Below are 11,061 nucleotides of genomic sequence, written 5' to 3'. Positions count from 1 at the left end.
GCACATGTGAGTGGTGACTCTGCTTTTTGGAAAATAGCATCTAATAGGACAATGAATTTAGCAGATGGGGCGATCGAGATGCCTGCCTAAGTATTTCATTTTTTTTTTAATTTAACGTCTGATTAATCTGTTCATGATATTTCTGTTTTGTGACATGTTGCATTAAAACAAATCCTGCTTGGAGAACATATAAAAATTTACACTGCATTGGCCGGGAATCGAACCCGGGTCAACTGCTTGGGCAGCAGCTATGCTCACCACTATACCACCAACGCCCTATGATGTGGTTGCTCTCGGTTCTAAAGATTACAACCCCGAGTTCAATGACTATCTTGCACCAGTTTCAATGGTGCATTTGGTTTAGATACCAACATGAAAAGCAGTAGAAAGTTTCTTGTAGAGGGTAAGGAACTGGGGATTGAAACCAAGGCCAAATCTGTGCAGAAGAGAAGAAATGGAAAGCAGTAGTACAAATAGTGGAAATGAACATATTTAGGCAGCATTGGAAGCAAAGCAGCGAAGAGAAAGAGAGTGCCTTCCATGAAATGCCCAGGAGAATGATAAGAGCAGAACGAAAAGGCAAGAATGACATTCAAAGCATGCCCAGAAAAACGTGTGACGGTCCCACCAGTCATTTATGCTTATAATTGGGTATCTTTACTTTCAAAGTATGGGGTTGATCCTTTGGCGATCACTCTCTTGTATTTCAGCAGAGACAGATAGTTGAGAAGTCTTTTCTCACATAGCTAGCACAAGCCTGCGCTTTTCCTTGCTGGTAGCGTGGAAATGACAGATTGGTTCTCAGAAGAAAAAACAAGAAATATTATAGCAGAGGATGCTTTCGATCCATCGACCTCTGGGTTATGGGCCCAGCACGCTTCCGCTGCGCCACTCTGCTCCCTTGTAAAAGTGTTCTCTTTATGCAGAGGAGGAGCTTTCAGCGAAGTGGCGAGGGATTGGTGGGTCTCGCTCCTCATTTGCCTAAGCATGCTGCAATGTATGCTGGGTGCAGAAAATCTTCATCTTCTCGTCTCACAGTCAGTCATAACTGAAAGTGCAGACCCTCTTGGGAACTAGCAGTTTCAGGCCTTTACCAAGATAGCAGCTCTCTAACCCTCTCCTCTCTCTTTGATCCTAGCGCTAGCATGCTCAGGATTTGATTTTAACTGGGAGCCAGAGATCTACCCGGTGAGGGCTTGACCGGTGTGAGGCTTTTGAGCGTTTGGGAGCGTTCGGGACGTGAGGACATTGGACAGGAAATGTTGCCATCTTGAAATATCCAACCTTCCTGCTGTCGTGAGAGGCTCTTTCCATGGACATCTGCCTCTTGGAGTCCTCTCAACTTGCTCTCTGATATAACATTTTGTGAGCTGCAGTTACATCCGATGGCTACAAGGTGGCGCTGCATTCAGGTGAGAGAACAAGTGTGCACAAAATCGTTGGGGACTTTTGCCAGATTCATCGGTGGATCTTGCCTACTTTTATTCACATGCTAGATATTGCCTAGAAATGCTTTTTAATATAGAGATGCTAGAGTTAGAATGTCTGGTCGGGGTTCAGCCCTTTCATTGTCTACCGCCCGCAACATATTTATTACCAGCACATGTGAGTGGTGACTCTGCTTTTTGGAAAATAGCATCTAATAGGACAATGAATGTAGCAGATGGGGCGATCGAGATGCCTGCCTAAGTATTTCATTTTTTTTTTAATTTAACGTCTGATTAATCTGTTCATGATATTTCCGTTTTGTGACATGTTGCATTAAAACAAATCCTGCTTGGAGAACATATAAAAATTTGCACTGCATTGGCCGGGAATCGAACCCGGGTCAACTGCTTGGGAAGCAGCTATGCTCACCACTATACCACCAACGCCCTATGATGTGGTTGCTCTCGGTTCTAAAGATTACAACCCCGAGTTCAATGACTATCTTGCACCAGTTTCAATGGTGCATTTGGTTTAGATACCAACATGAAAAGCAGTAGAAAGTTTCTTGTAGAGGGTAAGGAACTGGGGATTGAAACCAAGGCCAAATCTGTGCAGAAGAGAAGAAATGGAAAGCAGTAGTACAAATAGTGGAAATGAACATATTTAGGCAGCATTGGAAGCAAAGCAGCGAAGAGAAAGAGAGTGCCTTCCATGAAATGCCCAGGAGAATGATAAGAGCAGAACGAAAAGGCAAGAATGACATTCAAAGCATGCCCAGAAAAACGTGTGACGGTCCCACCAGTCATTTATGCTTATAATTGGGTATCTTTACTTTCAAAGTATGGGGTTGATCCTTTGACGATCACTCTCTTGTATTTCAGCAGAGACAGATAGTTGAGAAGTCTTTTCTCACATAGCTAGCACAAGCCTGCGCTTTTCCTTGCTGGTAGCGTGGAAATGACAGATTGGTTCTCAGAAGAAAAAACAAGAAATATTATAGCAGAGGATGCTTTCGATCCATCGACCTCTGGGTTATGGGCCCAGCACGCTTCCGCTGCGCCACTCTGCTCCCTTGTAAAAGTGTTCTCTTTATGCAGAGGAGGAGCTTTCAGCGAAGTGGCGAGGGATTGGTGGGTCTCGCTCCTCATTTGCCTAAGCATGCTGCAATGTATGCTGGGTGCAGAAAATCTTCATCTTCTCGTCTCACAGTCAGTCATAACTGAAAGTGCAGACCCTCTTGGGAACTAGCAGTTTCAGGCCTTTACCAAGATAGCAGCTCTCTAACCCTCTCCTCTCTCTTTGATCCTAGCGCTAGCATGCTCAGGATTTGATTTTAACTGGGAGCCAGAGATCTACCCGGTGAGGGCTTGCCCGGTGTGAGGCTCTTGAGCGTTTGGGAGCGTTCGGGACGTGAGGACATTGGACAGGAAATGTTGCCATCTTGAAATATCCAACCTTCCTGCTGTTGTGAGAGGCTCTTTCCATGGACATCTGCCTCTTGGAGTCCTCTCAACTTGCTCTCTGATATAACATTTTGTGAGCTGCAGTTACATCCGATGGCTACAAGGTGGCGCTGCATTCAGGTGAGAGAACAAGTGTGCACAAAATCGTTGGGGACTTTTGCCAGATTCATCGGTGGATCTTGCCTACTTTTATTCACATGCTAGATATTGCCTAGAAATGCTTTTTAATATAGAGATGCTAGAGTTAGAATGTCTGGTCGGGGTTCAGCCCTTTCATTGTCTACCGCCCGCAACATATTTATTACCAGCACATGTGAGTGGTGACTCTGCTTTTTGGAAAATAGCATCTAATAGGACAATGAATTTAGCAGATGGGGCGATCGAGATGCCTGCCTAAGTATTTCATTTTTTTTTAAATTTAACGTCTGATTAATCTGTTCATGATATTTCTGTTTTGTGACATGTTGCATTAAAACAAATCCTGCTTGGAGAACATATAAAAATTTACACTGCATTGGCCGGGAATCGAACCCGGGTCAACTGCTTGGGCAGCAGCTATGCTCACCACTATACCACCAACGCCCTATGATGTGGTTGCTCTCGGTTCTAAAGATTACAATCCCGAGTTCAATGACTTTCTTGCACCAGTTTCAATGGTGCATTTGGTTTAGATACCAACATGAAAAGCAGTAGAAACTTTCTTGTAGAGGGTAAGAAACTGGGGATTGAAACCAAGGCCAAATCTGTGCAGAAGAGAAGAAATGGAAAGCAGTAGTACAAATAGTGGAAATTAACATATTTAGGCAGCATTGGAAGCAAAGCAGCGAAGAGAAAGAGAGTGCCTTCCATGAAATGCCCAGGAGAATGATAAGAGCAGAACGAAAAGGCAAGAATGACATTCAAAGCATGCCCAGAAAAACGTGTGACGGTCCCACCAGTCATTTATGCTTATAATTGGGTATCTTTACTTTCAAAGTATGGGGTTGATCCTTTGGCGATCACTCTCTTGTATTTCAGCAGAGACAGATAGTTGAGAAGTCTTTTCTCACATAGCTAGCACAAGCCTGCGCTTTTCCTTGCTGGTAGCGTGGAAATGACAGATTGGTTCTCAGAAGAAAAAACAAGAAATATTATAGCAGAGGATGCTTTCGATCCATCGACCTCTGGGTTATGGGCCCAGCACGCTTCCGCTGCACCACTCTGCTCGCTTGTAAAAGTGTTCTCTTTATGCAGAGGAGGAGCTTTCAGCGAAGTGGCGAGGGATTGGTGGGTTTCGCTCCTCATTTGCCTAAGCATGCTGCAATGTATGCTGGGTGCAGAAAATCTTCATCTTCTCGTCTCACAGTCAGTCATAACTGAAAGTGCAGACCCTCTTGGGAACTAGCAGTTTCAGGCCTTTACCAAGATAGCAGCTCTCTAACCCTCTCCTCTCTCTTTGATCCTAGCGCTAGCATGCTCAGGATTTGATTTTAACTGGGAGCCAGAGATCTACCCGGTGAGGGCTTGACCGGTGTGAGGCTTTTGAGCGTTTGGGAGCGTTCGGGACGTGAGGACATTGGACAGGAAATGTTGCCATCTTGAAATATCCAACCTTCCTGCTGTCGTGAGAGGCTCTTTCCATGGACATCTGCCTCTTGGAGTCCTCTCAACTTGCTCTCTGATATAACATTTTGTGAGCTGCAGTTACATCCGATGGCTACAAGGTGGCGCTGCATTCAGGTGAGAGAACAAGTGTGCACAAAATCGTTGGGGACTTTTGCCAGATTCATCGGTGGATCTTGCCTACTTTTATTCACATGCTAGATATTGCCTAGAAATGCTTTTTAATATAGAGATGCTAGAGTTAGAATGTCTGGTCGGGGTTCAGCCCTTTCATTGTCTACCGCCCGCAACATATTTATTACCAGCACATGTGAGTGGTGACTCTGCTTTTTGGAAAATAGCATCTAATAGGACAATGAATGTAGCAGATGGGGCGATCGAGATGCCTGCCTAAGTATTTCATTTTTTTTTTAATTTAACGTCTGCTTAATCTGTTCATGATATTTCCGTTTTGTGACATGTTGCATTAAAACAAATCCTGCTTGGAGAACATATAAAAATTTGCACTGCATTGGCCGGGAATCGAACACGGGTCAACTGCTTGGGCAGCAGCTATGCTCACCACTATACCACCAACGCCCTATGATGTGGTTGCTCTCGGTTCTAAAGATTACAACCCCGAGTTCAATGACTATCTTGCACCAGTTTCAATGGTGCATTTGGTTTAGATACCAACATGAAAAGCAGTAGAAAGTTTTTTGTAGAGGGTAAGAAACTGGGGATTGAAACCAAGGCCAAATCTGTGCAGAAGAGAAGAAATGGAAAGCAGTAGTACAAATAGTGGAAATGAACATATTTAGGCAGCATTGGAAGCAAAGCAGCGAAGAGAAAGAGAGTGCCTTCCATGAAATGCCCAGGAGAATGATAAGAGCAGAACGAAAAGGCAAGAATGACATTCAAAGCATGCCCAGAAAAACGTGTGACGGTCCCACCAGTCATTTATGCTTATAATTGGGTATCTTTACTTTCAAAGTATGGGGTTGATCCTTTGGCGATCACTCTCTTGTATTTCAGCAGAGACAGATAGTTGAGAAGTCTTTTCTCACATAGCTAGCACAAGCCTGCGCTTTTCCTTGCTGGTAGCGTGGAAATGACAGATTGGTTCTCAGAAGAAAAAACAAGAAATATTATAGCAGAGGATGCTTTCGATCCATCGACCTCTGGGTTATGGGCCCAGCACGCTTCCGCTGCGCCACTCTGCTCCCTTGTAAAAGTGTTCTCTTTATGCAGAGGAGGAGCTTTCAGCGAAGTGGCGAGGGATTGGTGGGTCTCGCTCCTCATTTGCCTAAGCATGCTGCAATGTATGCTGGGTGCAGAAAATCTTCATCTTCTCGTCTCACAGTCAGTCATAACTGAAAGTGCAGACCCTCTTGGGAACTAGCAGTTTCAGGCCTTTACCAAGATAGCAGCTTTCTAACCCTCTCCTCTCTCTTTGATCCTAGCGCTAGCATGCTCAGGATTTGATTTTAACTGGGAGCCAGAGATCTACCCGGTGAGGGCTTGACCGGTGTGAGGCTTTTGAGCGTTTGGGAGCGTTCGGGACGTGAGGACATTGGACAGGAAATGTTGCCATCTTGAAATATCCAACCTTCCTGCTGTCGTGAGAGGCTCTTTCCATGGACATCTGCCTCTTGGAGTCCTCTCAACTTGCTCTCTGATATAACATTTTGTGAGCTGCAGTTACATCCGATGGCTACAAGGTGGCGCTGCATTCAGGTGAGAGAACAAGTGTGCACAAAATCGTTGGGGACTTTTGCCAGATTCATCGGTGGATCTTGCCTACTTTTATTCACATGCTAGATATTGCCTAGAAATGCTTTTTAATATAGAGATGCTAGAGTTAGAATGTCTGGTCGGGGTTCAGCCCTTTCATTGTCTACCTCCCGCAACATATTTATTACCAGCACATGTGAGTGGTGACTCTGCTTTTTGGAAAATAGCATCTAATAGGACAATGAATGTAGCAGATGGGGCGATCGAGATGCCTGCCTAAGTATTTCATTTTTTTTTAAATTTAACGTCTGATTAATCTGTTCATGATATTTCCGTTTTGTGACATGTTGCATTAAAACAAATCCTGCTTGGAGAACATATAAAAATTTGCACTGCATTGGCCGGGAATCGAACCCGGGTCAACTGCTTGGGAAGCAGCTATGCTCACCACTATACCACCAACGCCCTATGATGTGGTTGCTCTCGGTTCTAAAGATTACAACCCCGAGTTCAATGACTATCTTGCACCAGTTTCAATGGTGCATTTGGTTTAGATACCAACATGAAAAGCAGTAGAAAGTTTCTTGTAGAGGGTAAGGAACTGGGGATTGAAACCAAGGCCAAATCTGTGCAGAAGAGAAGAAATGGAAAGCAGTAGTACAAATAGTGGAAATGAACATATTTAGGCAGCATTGGAAGCAAAGCAGCGAAGAGAAAGAGAGTGCCTTCCATGAAATGCCCAGGAGAATGATAAGAGCAGAACGAAAAGGCAAGAATGACATTCAAAGCATGCCCAGAAAAACGTGTGACGGTCCCACCAGTCATTTATGCTTATAATTGGGTATCTTTACTTTCAAAGTATGGGGTTGATCCTTTGACGATCACTCTCTTGTATTTCAGCAGAGACAGATAATTGAGAAGTCTTTTCTCACATAGCTAGCACAAGCCTGCGCTTTTCCTTGCTGGTAGCGTGGAAATGACAGATTGGTTCTCAGAAGAAAAAACAAGAAATATTATAGCAGAGGATGCTTTCGATCCATCGACCTCTGGGTTATGGGCCCAGCACGCTTCCGCTGCGCCACTCTGCTCCCTTGTAAAAGTGTTCTCTTTATGCAGAGGAGGAGCTTTCAGCGAAGTGGCGAGGGATTGGTGGGTCTCGCTCCTCATTTGCCTAAGCATGCTGCAATGTATGCTGGGTGCAGAAAATCTTCATCTTCTCGTCTCACAGTCAGTCATAACTGAAAGTGCAGACCCTCTTGGGAACTAGCAGTTTCAGGCCTTTACCAAGATAGCAGCTCTCTAACCCTCTCCTCTCTCTTTGATCCTAGCGCTAGCATGCTCAGGATTTGATTTTAACTGGGAGCCAGAGATCTACCCGGTGAGGGCTTGCCCGGTGTGAGGCTTTTGAGCGTTTGGGAGCGTTCGAGACGTGAGGACATTGGACAGGAAATGTTGCCATCTTGAAATATCCAACCTTCCTGCTGTCGTGAGAGGCTCTTTCCATGGACATCTGCCTCTTGGAGTCCTCTCAACTTGCTCTCTGATATAACATTTTGTGAGCTGCAGTTACATCCGATGGCTACAAGGTGGCGCTGCATTCAGGTGAGAGAACAAGTGTGCACAAAATCGTTGGGGACTTTTGCCAGATTCATCGGTGGATCTTGCCTACTTTTATTCACATGCTAGATATTGCCTAGAAATGCTTTTTAATATAGAGATGCTAGAGTTAGAATGTCTGGTCGGGGTTCAGCCCTTTCATTGTCTACCGCCCGCAACATATTTATTACCAGCACATGTGAGTGGTGACTCTGCTTTTTGGAAAATAGCATCTAATAGGACAATGAATGTAGCAGATGGGGCGATCGAGATGCCTGCCTAAGTATTTCATTTTTTTTTTAATTTAACGTCTGCTTAATCTGTTCATGATATTTCCGTTTTGTGACATGTTGCATTAAAACAAATCCTGCTTGGAGAACATATAAAAATTTGCACTGCATTGGCCGGGAATCGAACCCGGGTCAACTGCTTGGGCAGCAGCTATGCTCACCACTATACCACCAACGCCCTATGATGTGGTTGCTCTCGGTTCTAAAGATTACAACCCCGAGTTCAATGACTATCTTGCACCAGTTTCAATGGTGCATTTGGTTTAGATACCAACATGAAAAGCAGTAGAAAGTTTTTTGTAGAGGGTAAGAAGCTGGGGATTGAAACCAAGGCCAAATCTGTGCAGAAGAGAAGAAATGGAAAGCAGTAGTACAAATAGTGGAAATGAACATATTTAGGCAGCATTGGAAGCAAAGCAGCGAAGAGAAAGAGAGTGCCTTCCATGAAATGCCCAGGAGAATGATAAGAGCAGAACGAAAAGGCAAGAATGACATTCAAAGCATGCCCAGAAAAACGTGTGACGGTCCCACCAGTCATTTATGCTTATAATTGGGTATCTTTACTTTCAAAGTATGGGGTTGATCCTTTGGCGATCACTCTCTTGTATTTCAGCAGAGACAGATAGTTGAGAAGTCTTTTCTCTCATAGCTAGCACAAGCCTGCGCTTTTCCTTGCTGGTAGCGTGGAAATGACAGATTGGTTCTCAGAAGAAAAAACAAGAAATATTATAGCAGAGGATGCTTTCGATCCATCGACCTCTGGGTTATGGGCCCAGCACGCTTCCGCTGCGCCACTCTGCTCCCTTGTAAAAGTGTTCTCTTTATGCAGAGGAGGAGCTTTCAGCGAAGTGGCGAGGGATTGGTGGGTCTCGCTCCTCATTTGCCTAAGCATGCTGCAATGTATGCTGGGTGCAGAAAATCTTCATCTTCTCGTCTCACAGTCAGTCATAACTGAAAGTGCAGACCCTCTTGGGAACTAGCAGTTTCAGGCCTTTACCAAGATAGCAGCTCTCTAACCCTCTCCTCTCTCTTTGATCCTAGCGCTAGCATGCTCAGGATTTGATTTTAACTGGGAGCCAGAGATCTACCCGGTGAGGGCTTGCCCGGTGTGAGGCTTTTGAGCGTTTGGGAGCGTTCGGGACGTGAGGACATTGGACAGGAAATGTTGCCATCTTGAAATATCCAACCTTCCTGCTGTCGTGAGAGGCTCTTTCCATGGACATCTGCCTCTTGGAGTCCTCTCAACTTGCTCTCTGATATAACATTTTGTGAGCTGCAGTTACATCCGATGGCTACAAGGTGGCGCTGCATTCAGGTGAGAGAACAAGTGTGCACAAAATCGTTGGGGACTTTTGCAAGATTCATCGGTGGATCTTGCCTACTTTTATTCACATGCTAGATATTGCCTAGAAATGCTTTTTAATATAGAGATGCTAGAGTTAGAATGTCTGGTCGGGGTTCAGCCCTTTCATTGTCTACCGCCCGCAACATATTTATTACCAGCACATGTGAGTGGTGACTCTGCTTTTTGGAAAATAGCATCTAATAGGACAATGAATTTAGCAGATGGGGCGATCGAGATGCCTGCCTAAGTATTTCATTTTTTTTTTAATTTAACGTCTGATTAATCTGTTCATGATATTTCTGTTTTGTGACATGTTGCATTAAAACAAATCCTGCTTGGAGAACATATAAAAATTTACACTGCATTGGCCGGGAATCGAACCCGGGTCAACTGCTTGGTCAGCAGCTATGCTCACCACTATACCACCAACGCCCTATGATGTGGTTGCTCTCGGTTCTAAAGATTACAACCCCGAGTTCAATGACTATCTTGCACCAGTTTCAATGGTGCATTTGGTTTAGATACCAACATGAAAAGCAGTAGAAACTTTCTTGTAGAGGGTAAGAAACTGGGGATTGAAACCAAGGCCAAATCTGTGCAGAAGAGAAGAAATGGAAAGCAATAGTACAAATAGTGGAAATTAACATATTTAGGCAGCATTGGAAGCAAAGCAGCGAAGAGAAAGAGAGTGCCTTCCATGAAATGCCCAGGAGAATGATAAGAGCAGAACGAAAAGGCAAGAATGACATTCAAAGCATGCCAAGAAAAACGTGTGACGGTCCCACCAGTCATTTATGCTTATAATTGGGTATCTTTACTTTCAAAGTATGGGGTTGATCCTTTGGCGATCACTCTCTTGTATTTCAGCAGAGACAGATAGTTGAGAAGTCTTTTCTCACATAGCTAGCACAAGCCTGCGCTTTTCCTTGCTGGTAGCGTGGAAATGACAGATTGGTTCTCAGAAGAAAAAACAAGAAATATTATAGCAGAGGATGCTTTCGATCCATCGACCTCTGGGTTATGGGCCCAGCACGCTTCCGCTGCGCCACTCTGCTCCCTTGTAAAAGTGTTCTCTTTATGCAGAGGAGGAGCTTTCAGCGAAGTGGCGAGGGATTGGTGGGTCTCGCTCCTCATTTGCCTAAGCATGCTGCAATGTATGCTGGGTGCAGAAAATCTTCATCTTCTCGTCTCACAGTCAGTCATAACTGAAAGTGCAGACCCTCTTGGGAACTAGCAGTTTCAGGCCTTTACCAAGATAGCAGCTCTCTAACCCTCTCCTCTCTCTTTGATCCTAGCGCTAGCATGCTCAGGATTTGATTTTAACTGGGAGCCAGAGATCTACCCGGTGAGGGCTTGACCGGTGTGAGGCTTTTGAGCGTTTGGGAGCGTTCGGGACGTGAGGACATTGGACAGGAAATGTTGCCATCTTGAAATATCCAACCTTCCTGCTGTCGTGAGAGGCTCTTTCCATGGACATCTGCCTCTTGGAGTCCTCTCAACTTGCTCTCTGATATAACATTTTGTGAGCTGCAGTTACATCCGATGGCTACAAGGTGGCGCTGCATTCAGGTGAGAGAACAAGTGTGCACAAAATCGTTGGGGACTTTTGCCAGATTCATCGGTG

The 11,061-nt window shown here is 44.7% G+C and overlaps 3 non-coding genes across 3 annotated transcripts; all 3 read right to left on the bottom strand.

Moving 5' to 3' along the window:
- Positions 1–1,802: 1,802 nt before the first annotated feature.
- Positions 1,803–1,874, bottom strand: TRNAG-CCC (transfer RNA glycine (anticodon CCC)). Its single transcript has one exon. It is a non-coding gene; the product is annotated as a tRNA-Gly (tRNA).
- A 4,725-nt stretch (positions 1,875–6,599) lies between these two features.
- On the bottom strand, positions 6,600–6,671 carry TRNAG-CCC (transfer RNA glycine (anticodon CCC)). Its single transcript has one exon. It is a non-coding gene; the product is annotated as a tRNA-Gly (tRNA).
- Positions 6,672–9,797: 3,126 nt separating this feature from the next.
- Positions 9,798–9,869, bottom strand: TRNAG-ACC (transfer RNA glycine (anticodon ACC)). The gene has a single exon. It is a non-coding gene; the product is annotated as a tRNA-Gly (tRNA).
- Between the last annotated feature and the right edge of the window lie 1,192 nt (positions 9,870–11,061).

The sequence above is a fragment of the Triturus cristatus genome, chromosome 11 (assembly GCF_964204655.1).
Source record: "Triturus cristatus chromosome 11, aTriCri1.1, whole genome shotgun sequence".
NCBI lineage: Eukaryota > Metazoa > Chordata > Amphibia > Caudata > Salamandridae > Triturus > Triturus cristatus.
The sequence above is the reverse complement of the archived record's forward strand: the minus strand, read 5'-3'. Positions and strand labels throughout refer to the sequence as shown.